This window comes from Mobula birostris, chromosome 31 (genome assembly GCF_030028105.1).
Source record: "Mobula birostris isolate sMobBir1 chromosome 31, sMobBir1.hap1, whole genome shotgun sequence".
Classification (NCBI taxonomy): domain Eukaryota; kingdom Metazoa; phylum Chordata; class Chondrichthyes; order Myliobatiformes; family Myliobatidae; genus Mobula; species Mobula birostris.
In genome coordinates, this window is record NC_092400.1 from 7,395,682 (window position 1) to 7,418,946 (window position 23,265).

A 23,265-nucleotide genomic window follows, 5' to 3' on the forward strand; every position below is an offset into this window, starting at 1 on the left:
TAATGTTTTATTGCAGTTGTGAATATAAACTTATTATTCAATTGAGCTCAGCAGTAACTGAAAACAATTTCATACCAGTAAATTATTTAGTCTTTCATTCATTGACTGGCAAATAATGATCAAAATAGAAATGAATTTCTATAATTTGAATACAGTTCAGCAAAGAACCAAGCACACAGAGAAATACTGCCCATACATCGATAATAATTGCTCAGTTCTAATCAGAGAACCAGTAATGGCGATGGGTGTGAGGCACAGAGGAAAATTTCTGGTACCTTTGGAGTACATTTCTACATCAATGTTCAATGAAACAAATCTGAAGAGTATTCTCCTCTGTCCAGTGACTGTCCACTGAAGAAATGGACACTCTTCTTTGCTTCCCTATATTTTTTTCCTAAGTTAAACTATTTTTGAGGAAAGGTTGATCGGCAAAAAAAATCTGCATGGATGTAATGGGCTGAAGGGCATATTTCTGGGTTGTATGTTTTTCTAATTCTATTCCATTCATACTTTCAACAGTGATTTTCATGGAGACTGCCAATAGAGTCTAAGATATGTTTCAAGAATTCTAACAGGCTTAAATGACAATATATTTTTTTACATATCTTCGCTAAGACAACAGGGGGTCAGACGAACATTACCAATCTCTAACGCCTTGTGCATTCTGATAATTCTTGTACACAGTGTGTGGACGTGCAGGTCTAGAACCTGTTGCTGCCAATAGTGGTAGTTAAAGTTGACCAACAAAGGGTGTTCACACCTCAGTCATGCCCAGTATCCACAGAATCACAAATAATTGACAAAGCTGAAACCACAGTATAACAATTCCCACATTGTTCTCCCTCAGATACCAGCTAGCTCCCTCGTAAAGGTCCACTGCACTACGTCTTTTTAATGCTCCAAAAGTGGTAAGATACGGCTAACTGTCTTTTTGACGTGGAAGAATAAAGACATGTAGATAAGGGATGGATAAACAGGAGGGGTTGCACACTGATACAGCTGATGGAGCTGTCTCAAGCTTCAACTACAGGCATTCAATCCTGCTGAACTAGTGTTATCTGTGTGGAATTTGCATGTTCTCCCTTGACAGGATGGACTTTGCCGAAGTGCTCCCGTTTCCTCCCACATCTAAAAGTTGTCCAGGCTGGTACATTAATTGGCAACCCTTAATTGCCAAAATAATTGTCAAGTATTAGAATCTGGTGGGAATTGAGAGGAATTGCAGAGATTAGTGTAGGATGAAGCTAAATGGGTGTGTGATGATCAGCGTAGACATAGTGGGTTAAAGGACCTGTTTCTATGCTGTGTGACCCCATGAGGTTCTGTATGAGTTAGCTTTATGAAGGATGCACAATTGATTTATAATATAGGATGATGCTGCCAGCTAGCTTTTCATTCTATCCGTACCAAACTATACCTATGCACATGATAATAAACTCGACTTGGATTAACTCGACTCATCATAGCTGGCCAGGATAATCAAGTTTAGAGGTTAAGAGTGGCCCCGAGGTGGGCTTTAGCAAAAGTTGTGCTAAGGCAAGGTTGGAGACTCGCATTATGGAAATAGTAACAGTCAGTCTTGCAAGATCCAGATGAAGGGTCTCAATTTGAAATGCCAACTCTCCATTTCCCACTACCAATGCTGGCTGACCTGCTGAGATCCTCCATAAACCTACAAAGCCAACTCTCCATTTCCGACTTCAAGTGCTGACCTGCTGAGATCCTCCAGCAACCTGAAAAGCCAACTCTCCGTTTCCCACTGCTAATGCTGTCTGACCTGCTGAGTTCCTCCATTAGCACTTGTTTTGTTTTGTTCCAGATTCCAGCATCTGCAGTCACTTGCATCTGGTCACTCTGAATTGTGAACATGTAGAAAGTCACCCAGCAAAATATGTTTCCAGAAGGCAGAAGTCCCTGAGCCGTTTTGCATAAAGCACTTAAAGGAACTTACAGGCAAAGCAAGGCCACATATGACTGAAAATCATCTTGTTCACCACTGCTCACTCAAGACAATGAGATGCAGAATGCAATTTTCTCTCCTGGTGCTCTCTGTAATTGTACCGAATGACACCTCAACATCAAAACAGATTTAGCCCGAAAACATGTCATTTTCTCCTCATGTTGCATCATTTTGAAAACTTAAACCCTCAAAGCTACCTCGGCTTCTTCTCAAGGTCTCACACACCAGAGACAGCTCACTATCAAAGCTACAAACCTTATTTGCAAATCGTTCTTCAATCTCAGTAATCATATCTGGATGGCTGCAGTGCAAAACACTGAAGGGAATTCTTTAACGCTGAAGGAATGGATTGCATTTTTATGCAGGCTAGATGAATTCTCACGTTGACAGCTGTGTGATTTTTTTTAAAATATGAGGAGCAAATTCAAGGTGTTAGAAAGAGAATTGAAAGTTTGTTAGATGCAGCTTATGTCCTAATCCTAATGTGCATTCAAGTGAAGACAAAATATCCATACATGATAGCCATATCATTCTTTAGATAATGGGGGGTGTACAGTACATTGAAGATAACAACATGACATGATGTTGGCCATAGTCCATAGCCACCAGAGTTGTGGGTTACAGGACTACCATCTTAAGTACAGATTTAACGATAATTATTGTAAAAGCTATTAAAAATGTAACACATTGGCTCCATCTATTGGCTGTGCACATCAATGCTTTACCTTGCATCACTGAGATATGATGTTTAGATTTAAGCTCACTGGTAAAATCTTGTTGAGATCCGTTTCATTAATTTGTTTTAATGCTACTTCTTGTCTTGGCAGTACGCTGCTACATTCTCATTCTACAGCGAAATAGACTGCATATCTAATTCTATGCTGCCAACTACATAGACTAGGTTCCTTCATAAAAAAATATAAGCCAATAGAGGCATTTAATGGTAAGAACACAGAAACAGGCTATTTAGCCCAATCATTCCATGCTAGCTTTTATGCTTCAGTTAAGTCTCCTCCCATCTTTTCTCAGGTAAATCTATTAGCACAATCCAACATCTCATTCTCCATCGGCTGTTTCCTTACCTCTTCTTAAATGTATCCTCTTCACTTCAAACACAACTCCTTTTAGGGTTGCCCATTTCCATCACTATGTAGAAACCCTACTGAATCCCCAGTAGTTAATTCTTGGTGACTGTCTTGTATTTAAGGTCTCCAGTTATCTACTTATATCTCCTTATGAGTGGAAAAGTTCTCTATGCATCTACTAAATCAAACCATTTCATTGTTTTAAGGATATATTTAGGTCACTTTCTTTTCTCAACAGACACAGTCTGTTAATGACCACATAATAGGGAAACTTGAGATCAGGTTGTTACCAATGATGCTGGCCTGCAAAAACTTAACTTGCCCAGTCTGCACACTGTGGTCACTTTATTAGGCACACCTGCTCATTAATGCAAATATTTTATCAGCCAATCAGGTGGCAGGAATTCAATGCACAAAAACATACAGATATTGTCAAGCAGTTCAGTTGTTGTTCAGACCAAGCATCGGACTGGGAAAGAAACGTGACCTACGTGACTTTGACTGTGGAATCATGGTTGGTGCAAGACAAGGTGATTTGAATCTCTCAGAAACTGCTTATCTCTTGGGATTTTCACGTACGACAATCTCTAGAGTTTACAGAGAATGGTGTAAATAAACATAAAACATACAGTAAACAACACTTCTGTGGGCAAAAACACATTGTTAATGAAAGAGATCAAAGAAGAATGGCCAGACTGGTTCAAGCTGACAGGAAGGTGACAGTAACTTAAATAACCACATATTACAACAGTGGTGTGTAGAAGAGCATCACTGAATGCGCAACACGTCGAACCTTGATGTTGATGGGCTACAGCAGCAGAAGACCATGAACATACACTCAGTGGCCACTTAATTGGGTGCAGGCAGTACCTGGTGAAATGGCCACTATGTGTACCTTCTGTGCCTGATATTTTTATATTAGAAATAAGTTATTTCTTCTCTCTAAAAGTAGCTCACACTGTAATGTAGAAAGGTAGGTTGAATGTGCAGTGAGGTCTCAATTCAACCTCCAGAACTTGAACTGGTCTTTTGTCGGTCAAGTGTTTGACATGATCTATGTGGTAGTCTTGCAATTCAATGCGAGAACATTATCGAAAATGACAGTGGTGTTGCTTGCTGGCAGTTTCACAATGGGTCAGAGACTTGAAGCTGCCTCATTTAAACCAATCATTTTCTCTTGCAAGCTTTATAATGTAAACTGCAAACTGGTTCAGGAAAAAGGTGTAACTGACACAAAGCATCTCCACCTCATCTAACATTGCTGAAAGCACTGTCCCAGGGAGATCCCCTATCATCTAGTCAATTGTTCACAGCAATTTACGGAACCATTTTGATCTGACATTGGAAATTATACTTAATCATTAAGATACTTGTTTTCAGAGAATTAATAAATCAGGGTATAAATAGTCCTTTTGAAAGAATTGTACATGGGATCATAAGAGATTGGCCAATGCCCAGAAAAGTCAATAGTAACAGAGGGAATGCTTTACATTAAATAAAAGGTTTAGTTTTACAGCTAGTCCCCTTTCCATCTGGGGGAATATAAGGTTCAAATTGGAATCTTTGAATAATGCCACAATTTAATCCTGTAACCGTAACTTCCTTTGGCCAGATAAGTTCTGAGAACTTTGACCTCCATTGTCAAGGGCTTTGCTCATTCCCATATAATTGGTGCTCCAATACTGTGATATAAATACATGTGGAAAATGAATCTGCCTGTACTTACTCGTATTAAAATTCACTTATGCTAGCAACGTTGCTTTGTGAAGCTGTCATACATTTCTGACCACAATGACTTCACCCTGTTCAGGAATAACCTCGAGTTCTTTCTTGCAAGCTCATTACCTCAGTAAGAAGCACGCAATATTGTCAGATAGAGAATTGGAAGTTGATGGCTAAATAGCTCATATACGATGAGGTATATCAACAGACTGCCAACACCTGCCACATCCAGTAGGAAAATGCACACTAATTTAGAATTTTCTGATATTAAGGAGATATTTTATGGATTTGGAGTTGTCAAACGGACACTGATGCCTTTCTAGTACAGGCTGCTGTGCAATTTCAGTCTAACTTGTTCAGAATGGCATTGAATGAATGTTTATTTGAGTTATTCCTAGTTCAATGTTTTTCAAATGGGAATTAAATATTGGTTTACGGAAACATTACACAAAGGCACCTTTATTTCAGATGATCTGACATGTCAGACAAGAGGCATTACCCTATCACATTTTTTTTCACAACCAAGGAACCTAGACCAATCCATCCACATGAAAAAGAGGTAACTACTGGCCTAGATTTAAAAGAGGTATACAAAATTATGAGGGGTATAGATGTGGTAAATGCAAGCACGATTTTTACACTGAGGTTGGTAAGACTAGAACCAGAGATCACAGGTTAAGGATGAAAGGTGAAATGTTTAAGGAGAACTTCTTCACTCAGAGGGTGGTGAGATTGTGGAATGAGTTGCCAGCGGAAGTGGTTGATACTGGTTCAATTTCAACATTTCATAGAAGTTTGGATAAGTACATGGATGGGAGTGGTTTGGAAAGCTGTGGTCCAGGTGCGGGTCTGTGGGACTAGGCAGGATAATAGCTCGGTATGCATTAGATGGGCCGAGGGGCCCTCGTCTGTGCTGTAGTGTTCCATGACTCTATGACATGCATACTGAGTCTTAGAATAACGTGCTAAAAACATTCAGCACCTGTAGAATGGGAAATGTTTCTTCTGAACTGGAAAAGGAAGAAAGCAGATTAGTTTTTAATAGCTTTAAAGGAAGGGAAGGAATGAATGAAACGAAAGAAATATCTCTGATGAATGAGACTCATTGATATAATATGGCAGTTGAGTTCATGAGATGCTTTGTGTGTGATATGTTGTAGACAGTAAGGTTATGGGACATGTGCTGCTGTGGAGACCTACACAAACGTGAGAAAGGAAACCTGAGTCAAGCTGATGATATGCAGAAACGTTTTGGCCTTTCTGACATAGATAGAAAGATCTGCTCTTTGCAATCTGAGGGCAAGCAGTCCCCTCTAATGTGGGATGGGGATGTTCATTCATAGTGAAGGCAAACTAGTTGCAACAGAGGAACTGGAAGCACTCAAGATAGTAGAGGGCATCCAAATGTAAGTGGGAAGAGACTGGACTAGGGATAAAGAATAGAGTCAAGGTAGAAGTAGTAAGTATGACGGGGAAAGTACAGATTGAAACAATGGGTTTCCCTGGACAGTCCTGCTGGTGGACCTTGGGCAGAAGGTAGAAGGGAGGTGTATAAGGCTAAGGCACTACAAGGTTAGAAGCTGAGGAGGGAAGATCTCTTGAGGAAATGAGATTATAGGCTGACTTTTGATGGTGAGGGTCATTGAATCTTTTTGATTTCCTGTCACCACACACAATTTTTATTTTATTATCCAACTCTGTCACAGGCTCTTGCGTAAACAATTGCACCTGTTTTTATTGAACAAAGAATATACTTCATGGTTCTCCCATTGCTAAGTAGTTGTTTCCAATTCTTGCACCATCACTCTACAATCTGTGGAACTAACTCTGTATGTAGCAGTTGGTCAGTAATGTTCTTGTGCATAAATCCCATTACCTGTGCTGAGATTCATGACTAAACAGAAAGAAACAAATATTCTTCACTCTCCCTTTGGCCAATGTCCACAAAAAATACGGATCGTGGATGTAGCTGCCTCTCAAAGTCCAACCCTACGTCCCCATTGTGAGACGAGGAACGTGGTAAGGCTGGCCAACAGGGCTATGGTGAAAGGGCTATAGGCCAGTCCTCTGCACAATGGATACAGTGGATCACAGAAACATTAATGAACTCCAGCCATACCTTTGACTTTGGACGATGGAGATGGGAGGTCATCAATGGCCTATGCTCCACTGGGAGTTAAGGACCCAAGAAGAAAAAGACTGTAACCGAAATAACACTTAAAGCTAGATCATGTATTATATTCAATATGAAATTCTTAACCATCCCCAAACATGGTATTAACTTGCATTCAAGCCAACACAGGATGGAGAATGGGATCCTGAGGGTATAGAATTCCAATCCCAAACTCTGTGCATTCCTTGGGATCCTGAGTTATACAGCCTGTAGTTGCAGTTAGGTGCAGTTTACTTGTGCACCACTTGTTCCCTTGTGAACGTGCGGCAACTCTCTTTCCAGATGGTAAACCCACAATAAGGTATTCAGTAGGTAACATGACAGGAGCAACTAACAATCCACTTATATTCGCTCAGCTTCTCCATTACAACATTGTTATTTCTTAAATGATTCAGAGTCATAGGGTCAGAGAAACAGGCCCTTCAGCCATCTACACAATGCTGAATTGTTATTCTGCCTAGTTCTGCCATGCCTCCAGTGACTTGCCAATGTCCAAGTAATTATATTAACAAAGAACATATATGTCACCATATGCTGCCCAGAGATTCATTTTCTTGCAGACGCTCACAGTAGAATGCAGAAATACTATGGAATCAATGAAGAACTACACATAAACGATGACTGACAAGCCACTAATGTGCAAAAGATGACAAACAGTGCAAATGCAAAGAAAACAATAAATAAATATTGAGAACATAAGTTGCAAAGTTCTTGAAAGTGTTTTGGTCAGTGAAGTCATCCACACTGGTTCATGAGGCTGATGGCTGAAGAATAATAATTGTTTTTGAACCTAGTGGTGAGGGGCCTAGGGCTCCGGTACTGTCTTCCCAATGGCAGCAGAGAGAAGAGATCATGGCTTGGATGGACAGGAGCCTTCATGATGTAAGCTCCTTTCAGTTTGAACTCCTGGAGTGCACATCTCATACAACCTCTCATGGTCCCAGAACACATTAAGCACAATCAGGAAAGCTCACCACCACCTCTACTTTCCGAGGAAACTGAACAGAGCTGGACTACGCACATCTGTACTCACGTCATTCTACAGATGTGCAGTGGGGAACATTCTAACAAGCTGCGTCACTGTATAGTACGGAAACTGCACCGTGGTGGACAGGAAGGCTCTGCAATGGGTAGTCAAAACTGCCCAATACATCACCAGCACCAACCTACCCACCTATATACAGAAAGGTGCCTGAAAAGGGCTGGTATCATTATAAAGGATTCCACCCACCCTGCTCATAGACCACACTGCATCCACACCAAGACCACCAGACTCAAAAACGGTTATTTTTCCCAAGCAGTAAGGCGGATGAACATCTCCCCACACTAACCTACCCCTCCGCCCTCCACCGTCACTGCTTAATCATTTCCTGTCAGTCTATGTACAGACACTCCTGTGCCTAGTGTCACTTTATGGAGATAAAAAAAGGTAGTGAGGTAGTGTTCATGGGTTCAATGTCCATCCAGAAGTCTGATGACATACGGGAAGAAGCTATTCCTGAATCATTGAGTGTGTGCCTTCAGGCTCCAGTACCTCCTTCCTGATGGTAGCAATGAGATCAAAGCAAGGCATGTCCTGGGTAATTGTGTTCCTTAATGACGGACACCCCTTTTCTGAGACATCGCTCCTTGAAGACGTCCCGGATGCTGTGGAGGCTAGTGTCCATGATGAAAGCAGACTGAATTCACAGTTTTCTAGCGCTTATTTTGATCCTGTGCAGAGACAACCCAACCCCGCCACCATCATACCAGGGTATGATGCATCCACTTAAAGTGCTCTCCACAGTACATCTGTAGAAATTTGCGAGCATCTTTTGTGAGATACCAAATCTCCTCAAACTCCCAATGAACTATATCCACTGCTGTCCCTTCTTTGTAACTGCATCAATGAACTGGATCTGGATCCCGAGTGATGTTGACAACCAGGACCTTGAAATTGCTCACCCTTTCCACTACTGATCCCTCGATGAGGACTTGATGAGGAGCACCCTCGTCTTCCCCTTTCTGAAGTCCACAAACAATTTTTGCATATTTCTATTTATCGTGCTTCTTGAATCATTCTTGGGTTCTTTATCTTCTTTTTTTGTGCTGCATCAGGCCTGGAGTAACAATTGTTTCATTCTCTTGTGCATTTGTGTACTGTAACTGACAGTAAATAATCTTGAATCAGGCCACAATGCAGTCCGTCAGGATATGCTCCACTCTGCATTGAAGGCTAAAGCAACTGTTTGTCTATCAAGATATCGATTCTGTCTATTCGTTACTGCATCCATTAGAAATGTTAATTGTTGCCATATGATGAGAAGCGAGATCTACCTGATATCAGTCCTGATGATATGGCAAAAATTAAAAGAAAAGAAAATGTATATGATCTGCAGATCAACGAGCTGTGGATAAAGAAACAGAGTTAAGTTTCACACCAAGAATCTTTCATTAGAAATGGAAGATGTAATGATGTAAGTGTTTTTAACAGGCACAAGATCACGGGAATAGGAGAAGGAGAAAGACAAGCTTTACAGGGTGGAAAGCAAGTGAGATTAAATGTGCCTGTTTTACACCTGCTCCTGATCTGGTTGTACAGTAGCTTAGACTGGGGAAGCAATAATGAATATTCTGATTCAGCAGAGAAAGCGGTCAACGTTCAACATTTTAACATCAAAATATAATTTTATAAGAAAATTTATGAGAATTGTTTCTTAAATCTACACTGCAAATTAAATATATAAAACTCCTCTGAGTGTAATTCAAAATTTAAGACATTAGCCTATATATTGTTAATAATGGCAGATAAATGCTTAAGTAGAGTAATTCATCTTTGGTCGCTAGTTCTACGGGCATGCAAGAACATTGACAGCTGGTTATACAAGTCCCTGCATTACTATCTACTCCAACCAAAGAAGCTGCATTTTCAAGGTTGGTGTATGTAGTGCTGGTGATCAAAGACAAATTTCTTATCATATTCCTCTCTCCATTTCAACATCAGAGGCAGCAATATCTTTATAAAGTTGTGAATCATCAATGAGTGTCTCACAGATCTAGCAACTCAGATTTGATCTCAACCTAAGGTGCTGCCTTTGCGGAGTTTGTGACCCTTTTGGTTTCACCTGGGAGCTCCAGTTCCTTCCACATCCCATTGATGTAACGTTTACTGTCCATGAGCCTGTTTTCATTAGGGGAATGAAGTGGAGAGTATCTTTAAATTCCTTGCCATTAACATAACAGAGGATCAGTGCTGGGAGTAGCACATGTGTCATCACAAAGAAAGCAAAATAGTGCCTTTACTTTTTCAGAAGGTTTTAGAACGTCACCAAAATCTTCGACAAATTTCTACATATGCACAGTGGAGATATTCTAACTGGGTGCATCACAGCCTGGTATGGAAACTCTAATGCCCAGGAATAGAAAAACTATAGAAGGTAGTGGATACAGCCCAGTCTATCACAGGCAAAGTCATGCCCACCATTGAATACATGTACATGGAGCACTGCCACAAGAAAGCAGCATCCATCATCAAAGACCCCCACCACCAGATCATATCCTCTTCCAACTACTACCTTTGGGCAGGAAGTTTAAAAAAAGAGTCTTAGGTTCCACACTACCAGGTTCGGGAACAGTTACTACCCTACAACCATCTGGCTCCTGAACCATGTTGGATAATTTCATTCACTAGTACTCTGGAGCTGTTCTACGATCTAGTCTCACTTTCAGGAACTTTTTACCCTTCATATTCTCAGTAAAAAAAAGCCTTAGGTTCCACACTACCAGGTTCAGGAACAGCTACAACCATCTGGCTCCTGAACCGTGTTGGATAATTTCATTTACCAGTACCCTGGACTGGTTCTACGATCTACAGTCTCACTTTCAGGGACTTTTTACCATTCATGTTCTCAGTATTATTTTTATTTGTACAGTGTCTTTTTTTACAGTTTGTTTTTCAGTCTTTCTCTGCTTATGTATATTTCAGTTTATAAAATTCTATTGTATTTCTTTTTTCTATGTAAGTGCCTGCAAGAAAAATGAACAGTAACGTATATGTACTTTGATAATAAATTTACTTTGTACTTTGAACTATCAATTGCCCAAGTGTAGCTGGGTATCAGAAGATTTATTGTGAAGGTGGGGAGCTGTGAAACACAGAAACAAACCTCACAGCCCACTATGACCAGGTAAGCACCTGTTTACAATGTCCCATATCCCCCTCACATTTCAGCCGCCTTACCCACAAATTCTAACACTCACCGAGGGGCAATTTACAATAACCAACTAATCAACACATCAGATTGATGTACTTGTCAGAGAGAACAGGTTGCAAGGAGATGATTGAGGGATTTGGGATTTAAGAGCACAGATTTGGTTGACTATGCTTTGTTGTTTGTCCTAAAGGAGGCAAAAAAGTTGCTACTCAATTTAAATTTTGAGCTCTCTGAGCCTTTCACTACAATTCTCTGAAATCCAAATTTTATGGAAGATATCACAGTGCCTAAGTGCACAACTGGAACTTACTTCTTAGCAAATGTCCAGCACTGGAGCCCAACTTCAAGATAAAGTTGATGTATTAATCCTATCATGTTGCTAGGCAACATAGATTCTGGATATAATGCAAATAAATCTCCAAATGGTCCCACAGCTGGGCCATTTGACAGTTAATTAATACTCAATCTCTGAAGTATCTGTGATAATATTTTTCTGGTGTATGATAAAAACAATAATAATTCCTTATTAGAGATGTTCTGAGGAAGAGAAAGTGTACCTTACACATAGAGGTAATTTTCTTCAGTGTAATACGCTGTATTTCACTGAATAATCTAAATGGAGTAGTGTTCAATTTTACAGCAAGCTTCCTTAATGTCTTAACCAATAAAGACACCATCTGTTGACACTAAGCCATTTGGACAAAGATCCATCTGGTTTGATTATTGCTCAGATGATGTAAATTAGCAATAGGCTAGCCACAACTGCCCTCATTGCCACTGAGCTAGAGAGGGGAACTGACAGTCAGGCAAGAAAACAACTGATGTGGATCAGAGCAGGGTCAGATACTTAGTCATAGTCATACTTTATTGATCGCGGGGGAAATTGGTTTTCGTTACAGTTGCACCATAAATAATTAAATACTAATAAAACCATAAATAGTAATATGTAAATTATGCCAGGAAATAAGTCCAGGACCAGCCTCTTGGCTCAGGGTGTCTGACCCTCCAAGGGAGGAGTTGTAAGGTTTGATGGCCACAGGCAGGAATGACTTCCCATGACGCTCTGTGTTGCATCTCGGTGGAATAAGTCTCTGGCTGAATGTACTCGTGTGCCCACCCAGTACATTATGTAGTAGATGGGAGACATTGACCAAGATGGCATGCAACTTGGACAGCATCCTCTTTTCAGACACCACCGTCAGAGTGTCCAGTTCCATCCCCACAACATCACTGGCCTTACGAATGAGTTTGTTGATTCTGTTGGTGTCTGCTACCCTCAGCCTGCTGCCCCAGCACACAACAGCAAACATGATAGCACTGGCCACCACACACTCATAGAACATCCTCAGCATCATCCGGCAAATGTTAAAGTACCCCAGTCTCCTTGGCCTTCGTTGGCCTTGTTCGCTGCAGATGTAATAAGGAAAATTGATAGAAGAGTAAATATTAATAGGAAATAGAGACGGCTCTGACCCTTCTTGTAGACAGCCTCAGTGTTCTTAGACCAGTCCAGTTTATTGTCAATTCGGATCCCCAGGTATTTGTAATCCTCCACCATGTCCACACTGACCCCCTGGATGGAAACAGGGGTCAGCGGTACCTTAGCTCTCCTCAGGTCTATCACCAGCTCCTTAGTCTTTTTCACATTAAGCTGCAGATAATTCTGCTCACACCATGTGACAAAGTTTCATACTGCAGCCCTGTACTCAACCTCATCTCCCTTGCTGATGCATCCAACTATGGCAGAGTCATCCGAAAACTTCTGAAGATGACAAGACTCTGTGCAGTAGTTGAGGTCCGAGGTGTAAATGGTGAAAAGAAAGGGAGACAAGACAGGCCCCTGTGGAGCCCCAGTGCTGCTGATCACTCTGTCGGACACATGGTGTTGCAGGCACACGTACTGTGGTCTGCCAGTCAGGTAATCAAGAATCCATGATACCAAGGAAGCATCCACCTGCATCGCTGTCAGCTTCTCCCCCAGCAGAGCAGGACGGATGGTATTGAACGCACTGAAGTCAAAAAACATGACCCTCACAGTGCTCGCTGGCCTGTCCAGGTGGGCGTAGACATGGTTCAGCAGGTAGATGATGTCTACAGGCAGGTAGACACATCCCAAAGAGGTACAGGAAGCAGGTTAATCGGCTACTGTAAGTTGCCTGTGGTGTGTAGGGGTTTGAAAGAACTTGGGGGGAATTGATGGGAGAATGGGGAGAGTAAAGTGATATCTGTGTAGTATTGATGGTTGATTGGTGGTACAAACTTAGCAGGCCAAATGGCCTGTTTCTGTATTGTATGATTCTGTGATATCCCCCCCCCCCGAGCTCAACGAGTTGCAAGCATTTCTGATCAGCTCACACAAGTGGGGTGGTGCATTATCTGTGAACCTGGTTTCAGAAAAAAAAACATTATTAATAACACTTCTTTCAGGACTTCAGTATTCCCAAAGCGCTTTACAGATAATGAAATAGATTTAGCTTTTTTATCGTAGGAAATTGTGTTGGAACAGCTGCCAATACCCTGAGGATAGAACTGCGAAGGATAAGGGAGAAAACAGCTGATCCCATTCAGACATCGTCCGCAGTACAAGCTTTAATCTATGATCAATAATGTTTCGGACTGGAATTGCAATTTACTCAAATAGCTGAGAAATTAGAAAAATCCTAGCATAATCTTCTACAGGTTTTTTTTCTGTATTTTTTAAAATGTCTCAGTGTTTTTATTACTGGTATCGCACACAAACATCTCTTTTGCCATTTGGCTACCACTAATATTCTTCAGCTATCTTAGGAAGATGCAAAAAAAAGAATCAACAGCATGGTTTTTAAGAGGAGCAAGAAAATCTACTACTCAAGTAGCATCTGTAAAGTAGATTTTCATTTCAATATCAAGTGGCTGTTAGCGATTTTTTGCTGTTGTTACGAAATTGTAATGATTTAGAAACAAACCAGCAGCAAGAGATGACACATGGAGTCTGGTTTTGATGTTAAAACCACTATCTTTATTAATATCTACTCATAATATAGTAACTTAACACCAAAACCAGACTCCATGTGTCATCTCTTGCTGCTGGTTCGTTTCTAAAACATTACAATTTCATAACAAAATTGGGGGCTCGTCCGGGATATAACGTAGAGAGAAGGTGATTACGTCGAATTCCACAAATTCCCTCTGGGTAAACAAAATAACCATTGTCAAAGATCTTGTCCGTAAAATCCGTCCACATATTAATTATCACTGAAAATGACCTGACACAGGAATATTGTCTTTGAGCGGTTACCATACAACAAACCCAGGCAAGGGTTAACACAAGTGGTCTCAAAGGATATCCCCTAAATCCACTCCAATGGATTATACGAAGTGACCGTCACACACCTGTTGTGTCCCGTATCGTAGGTTAACCCAATCTTTTGGGTAATGGGAAAGCTTTAGGCTTCACCCCTTTCTGGAGCAAACTTGCCCGGCAGTTCATAGCTCCCAAATCTTGCGAAGACTGCGAGAGTAACTGTTCGTGTTTTTTTCTTCTTCTCTCTCTTTCTCTCTCTCCTCCCTCCTCCCAAGTAGGCTGCCACAGCCTGTGACTGACGTCATAGTCCCGCCTCACTCAGGCACTCTTAAAGTGACACTCACAGTAAACGAGACCGCAGGTTCGTAATACCGTGTACAAATTGGAAACTGTATTTCCAACATTACAACTTGAGATAACCAAAGACACCATTAGGATACAAAAGTTTCATGATCCATTGATACACTGGTCATGATACAAAAGAGCAGGACAGAATTGTGTAGCTCAATGCGACTTGCATCTCTTTAGGGGCTATATTAGTCAAAATGCGTATTGTTAATTTGGCTTTCATTAAAGATACAGAACATTTGATTAACTGCGTCCTCCACATTAATATTAGGCTGTTGACCCCTTAATATTCACAAATAAAACATATGAACTGCTTGCCACACTGGCATGTATTTTGACATACTTTTTTTGTTTTTCCTTATGATACAGAGGGAGGCCATTTCAACTCATAGTCTGTGCCAGTTCATATATAATCCCATTCCTTCAGTAATTTTCCTTGTAGTAGTACCTAACAAGAATAGTACAGAACAAGAACAGTCCCTTCGGCCTGTTAGGGTGTATTCTGGAGTTAGGGTATTATAGCAAATATGAACTTCAACAACCAATCTTTAGACCGGAATGTAGATTGTCGATTTAGATTTAAAATGAAGCCCTGGACAATAGTTGCCTGGAGCTGTGAACACCAGTTAATTGAAAACCAGACAATTCATTTTGGGTGCCTGGAGTGTGGGTGTGAAGGAAGTGGTATGAAAATCGTATGTAATTCAAAGGAAGCATTGTAAATACATTGTAACTATTGAATTGTCCTGCTGTTACCATAGATCTTTAGCATATAAAATGTCACGTAATACTGGGTCAAACTGGCCACTGCCTCCAAGAGTGTATCATTTTGTTGAATAAAACACTTCAATAGCCACTAGCTTCATTGTCTCTCCAGCAATGTCGTTCACATTAAAACTGAGCCATAATGTTGTGCCAAGCTATTTAAACTAATACTGTCTAATTAACCAACTGCCCCCTTCCTGCTCACGGTTCACGTACTTTTATTCTCTACATGTGCATGGCATGGTAGTGTAGCAGCTAGTATAATGCTTTGCAGTGCCAGTATTCAGGGTTCAGTTTGTAGATTCTCCCCGCGACTGCATGGGTTTCCTCGGGGCGCTCTGGCTTCCTCCCAATTTCTAAAGATGTATAGGTTAGTAAGGGTTAATAGCTTGTCAGCATCCTATGTTGGCACCAGAACAATGTCACTTCTAGCACACCCTCAGACAGCGTTGGAAGTTGAAGGTAACGATGCATTTCATGGTAATTGGAAACTCAAGAGAGGAATGCTTCACAGTAAGAGAAAAGCTGAAACACTAATAATCAAAGGAGGGCTAAATGCAGCTAATAATTTATGTTAGGGACAAATGATTAATTAGTTTTCATGGCAAAATCAGATGTATAAGTAAACTGCAAAACATTTGTGCCAAAAGTGGTCACGTGATGAGCAAGAGGATAAGTAGGGAGAGATTAGGATCAGCCAAGGATGAAGGAGATAATACCTGCTGGATGCAGAGGATGTGGGTATGGTCCTTAATGATTATTTTACATCAATATTTACCAAGAAGAATGACCTGGATGAAAATGCAGATGGCGGGGGGTGGAGTTAGTAAGTTTGCAGAAGATATGAAGTTTGGTGGTGTTGTGGATAGAATAGAAGACTGGTAAAGAATACAGCCGGATGTAGACTAATTGCAGATATGGCAAATGGAATTTAACTTGAGCAAATATGAAGTGCTGTAGGTCAAATGTAAAAAGTCAGTATACTGTTAAGGGCAAGACTCTTAACAGTGTTCATGAGCGGAGGAACCTTGGGGTCCAAGTTCATAGCTCCTTGAAAGTAGCTACGCAGGTTGGTTAACAAAATATATAGAATATATAGAATGCCTTTCTTAGTTGAGGCAAAAGTCAAGAAGTTATGTTGCAGCTTTATAAAACTTTAGTTAAGATGCATCTGGAGTATTGCATATAGTTCTGGTCGCACATTATAGGAAGGATAGCGAGATTTTGGAGAAGGTGCAGAAGAGGTTTACCAGGATACTACCTGGATTAGAGGGGCTGTGCTATAATGAAAGGTTGGACAAACTTAGGTTGTTTTCTCTGGTGTGGCAGTGTCTGAGGGGAGATTTAATAGAACTTTATAAGATTATGTGAGGTATAGATAGAGTAGACACTCAGCATCCTTTTCCCAAGGTTGAATTGTCTAATACCAGGCATGTATTTAAGGTTAGAGAGAAATTTCAAAGGAGATGTGTGGGTTAAGATTTTTACACAGCAGCTGGTGGGTGCATGGAATGTGCTCTCTGGGGTGGTGATCGAGGCAGGTACAAAATGGAAGGATATGGCCCTGGTGCAGGCAGAAGAGATTAGTTTAGTTGGTCATCTGGGTGGCGAGGTAACCGTCACCAGTATTTCATATCAGCCACCATCATCCCTATACCAAACAACTCTACACCTTCAAAACCACCCAGTGGCACTGATGCCAATCATCAGGAAGTGGTATGAACGGCTAGTAATGACACAGATCACAAACTCCATCTCTACCACATTGGACACCCACTAATATGCTTACTAACAAAACTGCTCTACGACAGATGCCATAGCATGTCACACGGTCATGCAGCTGGGGCGGACACACCTAGAAAACAAGGACATTTATGTCAGAATACTGTTTCTGGATTTCAGTTCAGCATTCAGCACTAATGTCCCACAGACTTTGGTGAACAAACTCCCACTCCTCGGTCTAAGTACACCAGCTGGCTTTGGCCTACCTAGCAAACAGACCTCAGACAGTCAGGATGCACAACTGCTCCTCCCTCCCCATCATCCTCAACATGGCTTCCTCTTCCAACACTCCTGGGCTGTATGTTGAGCCCAATGGTGATACACTCTGCTCGCACATGACTGCACGGCCAAACACCCGAGTAATCACATTGTCAAGTTCACCGATGGTACGACAGTGGTAGGGCTCATCACCAGCAACGATGAAGTGGCCTACAGAGAGGAGGTGGAAGAGCTTGAGGCCTGGTGCCAGGTAGATAACCTCTTCCTCAATGTCAACAAGGCAAAGGAGATGGTTATTGACATCAGGAGAACACACAACAGTCGAATTCCCTTTACATTGGTGGGACTGCAGTAGAACTGGGAGTGCACATCACACCCAACCTCTCATGGTCCCAGAACATATCCTGCACAGTTAGGAAAGCTCACAGATGCGCAGTAGAGAGCATCCTTACATGTTGCATCACTGCATGGCACACAGACTACACTGTGGCGGGCAGGATAGCTCTACAATGGGTAGTCAGATCTGCCCATCAAGTCACTGGCACCAGCTTACCTGCCATCAAGAGCATATTTCAGAAAGGTACCAGAAAAGGTCCGGTATCATAATGAAGGATGCCACCCACCCTGCTCATAAACTCTCTGTCCCACCTACTTCAGGGAAGAGGATATGTAGCATCCACACCAGGACCAAAGACTAAAAATAGTTACTTTCCACAAGCAGTAAAGCTGATCAACACCTCCACCCACTAACTCCACCACTACTTTATTATTTTCCCGTCAGTCACCTTATGTATATCTTAGTGTCACTATATGGACATGTGATCAATCTATGTCTATAAGCTATCTTCTGTATTTATATTTATTGTGTGTTTTTTAAATTATTATTGTGTTATTTATCTTCTGTGTTTTTTTGTGCTGCACTGCATCCGAGCGTATTATTTCATGTCTAACACTTGTGTACAAAAAGTGACATAAAACAATTTTGATCTTGAATTTGATTGCTAATTTCAATGGTTTGGCACAACTTTGTGGGTGTAGGGGCCTGTTTCTGTGCTGTACTAGTCAACATTCCATGTTCTGGAACATCTCCTTAGAAGTTTTCCCCTCTCACCTTAAATGCATGCCCTCTCATATTAGACACTTCTACCCTGGGTAATAAGTACTGGTTATCTGCTTTATCCAGCCAGCTTGTTTATGAACCTCTTCTGCACCCTCTTGAAAGCATCTGCATCCTTCACGGGTGACTAGAATTGAACGCTATGCTCTGGGTACAGCCTAGCTAGAATTTTATTAAGTTGCAACATAACTTCCTGACCCTTGAACTCAATGTCCCAATTAATAAAGTGAAGCATGCCATAGGTTTTACTGCACTATCAAGCTGTGCAACCACTTTCAGCGAGCTATTCACTTGAACCCCAAGATCCATCCCTCTGTACGTCGATGCTGTTAAGGGTTCTGCCATCCACAGTGTGCTGTCTCTTTATGTTTGAACTCCTAACGTGCAACACCTTATATTTGCCCAGATTAAACACGAAGTATATTCCATCCACCAACATCAGTAATTGGAAGATGGTGTCAGCGAACAACCCTGCCACGGGTGACAGCCTAAGGATGGTCTACGAAACTGCTTCTTTCACTACTTTTACGTATTCTTTTTTTTAATCAAATGTGGTTCTGGTACTGTTGAAGCCTGTGACCTACAGTTTGACGGTGTGTTTTCGGGCCGATTGAGAGATCTGGCGCTTTGTTGTCTCCAAGAGGATTCCAGGAAGCGAGCAGCCTTTTCGAGGCCAAGAAGTTTGGAGATGGGTTTTCACTCATTCCTTTCGTAATTCATTTCTTGCACATGGGTGGGGGCTGATGTTTTTCTTTGAATGGATTCCATGGCTGTCTGTGGGGAGACAAATCTCAAGGTTGTATACTGCATACATACTTTGATAATAAATGTACTTCGAAATTGCTTTTTTTTTTGTCATATGTGCCAAGGCACAGTGAAACATTTTGTTTTGCATGCCATCCAGACAGATCATTTCACCGCATCAGTATATTGTGGTAGTACAAAGGGAAAATCAATAACAAGAGTGCAGAATAAACTATCACAGCTACAGAGAAAATGCAGTGGAGGCAAACAATAAGATGCACAGCCACGGTGAGGTAAATTGTGAGGTCAAGAGCCCATCCTATCAAACAATTGGTCCATTGCTTGTAATGTCCCTCAGGTTCCATCACCACCACCGACATTTTGGACCTTTTACCGTCTTAAGAAAACAGGAGCACCATGAGGGAGCCACGTAGTTATAGGGAAGATGTGCAACCTTCGTACACACAGCACTGGAGGTCAGGATTAAACCCGAGCCACTGGAGTTTTGGGGCAGCAAATCTACAGCTGCACCTTTGAACTGGCGCCTGAATTTTCACAAATAAGTATTATCCATTTCCATTGTGAACTCACATGTGGAATATACATTTGGTGCTTTCGTGAAATGGTCAATAATCACGTACACTGAATGGATTATGGATAATTCCTGTACAACTTCTTGAATTTCCATTCATGGAAATGTATTTATCATCACAAAGAGTCAGTAAGTAACTGCTACCTATAGTTGGAGAAAATGGCACTATTATTTGTGAGTTTCTAAGTCACTGGTGAGCGTTGCTTAGTGACAACCGTAATTTTGCTTGTTAAAGCCTTTCTTCCTCATTATCATGCTTCTGCAGAGTAACAAACAACACCCAGAGGAAGAGAGAAAGGAGGAGGAACGTTGCCTAATTTGTTGTCTGGACATCTCTGCCTCACAGCAATCTTTCCACCCATACAATGCTCTGTAAATCCAGCATCCCCTGCATGGACTATGTGTTTGCCTAACCTAATGTGTCAAATCTCACTGACTAATCACAAATGGTCTTAGTCCTAAAGGGGATTGCTGTCCATTGGTTCTTCACAGTTCTGCAAGGCACCTGCTCATGAGTTGTGAAGGTAAAGATTAGAGGCAAGTGTAGGGGTGGGGTTCAAATCTCTGTTCCTTCCACTGCTAGAATCAGCATTGAACTTGGCTACTGACCTATGATGTACTGCACTTCTCTTAACAAGCTGCTTTCAACACGCGGGTGGAGTCTTGTTCAGATGTAATAGCAGTCACTATTGGGACTTAGTAGTGAAGTGCATTCTCTGAGCGAAGACATTTCTCTTCATCCCATTCCTAAATGGCCTACCCCCTTTTCTTAGCCTGTGTCATCTCTTGCTGGACTCCTCAGTCTGTCCCGCTTCCAGCCTGTTCTAAAAGATAAAGTCGTGATTATTGTCATCTGCACATTTACACGTATGCAGTATTATAGGTACATGGCATCATGTAAGCAGCATTCATGAGGAAAACATAAACATAAATAAAACATAAACATATATCAGAAGCAATTTTTACCAGGTAGAACATCATTAAAACAAAAGACTATTGCAACATAGAGTAAACAAAGTGGTTACAGTGTTGATGAACTGTCATGATTAAGGACGTACAGGTTGGTTCAAGAGTTGAAGGAAGGCAGCTATTCTTGAGCATGGTAGTGTGGGACTTCCAGATATCCATACCTCCTGCCTGACAACACCTCAGAAGAATACCTCAGAAGATGGTGTGGCCTGCGTAGTGGAGATCTTTGAAGAGGAATACTATCTTCTTGAGGTGGCATTTGTTACAGATATTATCAATGGTGGGCTGTGTAAACTAACTATGTACTTGATTTGGTCTACAGAATCTTATTTTATTTTACCCTAAGGGTTTTAATTATATTTCAGCATTTAAAGCTAATTTAAATTTTGCATTTTATTTTATTCAAAATATATAGTTAAATCTACCTGCAGCGTTTCTAAATGCCTCTGACTCTCTGGAACATATTGAATAATTCAAAAACCTTTGACAGACGTTGAGCTATCGGAAGCAGTCAGGGCTTTCCAAACATGGGGGAGGGAGCACAAGACGTGCCAGTCAGAACCCACTCTGTTGGCTCCACAGCTTTAGCTCATTTGATCCTCTTCATCAAGGAAGACATTGGAGCCATGGTTCTTCCAGGAATATCCGGCCCATTATCTCATTATGTGGCTAAATATCAAATTTTGTTTGATTGCGCTCCTGCAAAGTGAGCTGGGATGTTTCAATACATTACAGTTGATACTTAAGTGGAAATTTTAAATGTCATTTATTACATTTAGAAGACATATCTGATGGTAATTTTTTTCAGCAACTGGCGAACGTGTAGGAACTGAGAAGCTGTATTAATGAAAAGAGTGATATGCTGCTTTCATTTGAAAAGCCTTTAAATATCAAAGCATGCAGAATCAATGCAGATAGAATATAGAATTCCTGGAGCAAAGTACTTCATCTTTTTTTTATATATACACTGATGTCTTACTCTTTAGGATTTAAAATACGCCAAAAGAACAAAGTGATTTATAAGATTGGGCTGGAATCAATTGGTCTGTGAATGTGTAAAACATGGAATGAAGGATACCAACCTTTACAATGAGTGTCATTTCCTAAGCAACAACCCAAGACATTACAATCAGTTGTACCATCCACCTTTCTATTAGTACAAAACAGATTTTCTTTATTTATCCTACTCTGAAAATTAAAAAAATTTAAAAAATCATCAACGTTACCATGAGAAGTCAAATGTAATATTCTAGGGCAGTTTATGAAACCTCTACGATAATTTTGGTGAAATCTCTCTCAGTATGGAGAAAATTATTCTTATGTGTTTCTTATACTCTTCTCTGTAAACTCTGGGGACTGTTGGACTTGAAAACCCCAGTTTCTGAGATGCTGAGACCACACTGCCTAGTACCAATGTTCAAAGCCACTTTGATGACATTTTTTCCCCTTTCTGCTGTTTAGTCTGAAAAATGACTGAACCCGATACATACACATACATATGCACACTCCGGACAAACTTTTATATAGCACAAGATGTAAGGGAATCTGGAATATGGGCCATAAGTTTTCAATAGTGTGAATTAGATTGTCATTATAGGAAGGACATTTTTTTTTGAGTGAGTGCAGAGAAGATTTACCAGGATGCTGCCTGGATTGGAGGGCATGTTTTATGAGAATAGGTTGAGGAGACTAGGGCTTTTCTCTTTGGAGTGAAGGAGGATGTGAGGTAACTCATCTCAGAAAAAATGCACTGACACTTAAGAGGGTTCAGAGGAGGTTCACAAGGATGATTCCAGGAATGAAAGGGTTATCATATGAGGAACGTTTGATGGCTCTGGGTCTATACTTGCTGAAATTTAGAAGGATGAGGGAGGATCTCATTGAAACCTCTCAAATGTTGAAAGGCACAGAAAGAGTAGATGTGGAAAAGATGTTCCCCATGGTGGGGGACTCTAGGAAAAGAGTGCACAGACTCAGCACAGAGGGGCGTCCATTTGAAAAAGAGTTGGGGAGAAATTTCTTTAGCCAAAGGGTGGTGAATCTGTAGATTTTGTTACCACAGGCAGCTGTGGAGGGCCAGGTCATCGGGCGTATTTAAGGCAGAGATTACGTTCGTGATTAGACACGGCTTCAAAGGTGACAGGGAGAAGGATGGGGAGTGGGGCTGAGGAGGGGAAAAAAGGATCAGCCATGATTGAATGGTGGAGCAGGCTCGATGGGCCAAATGGCGTAATTCTGCTCCTATGTCTTATATTCTTATGACTTGATAGGCGTTCAAGTTCAACTTCAATTGTCATGCAACCATATCTGAAA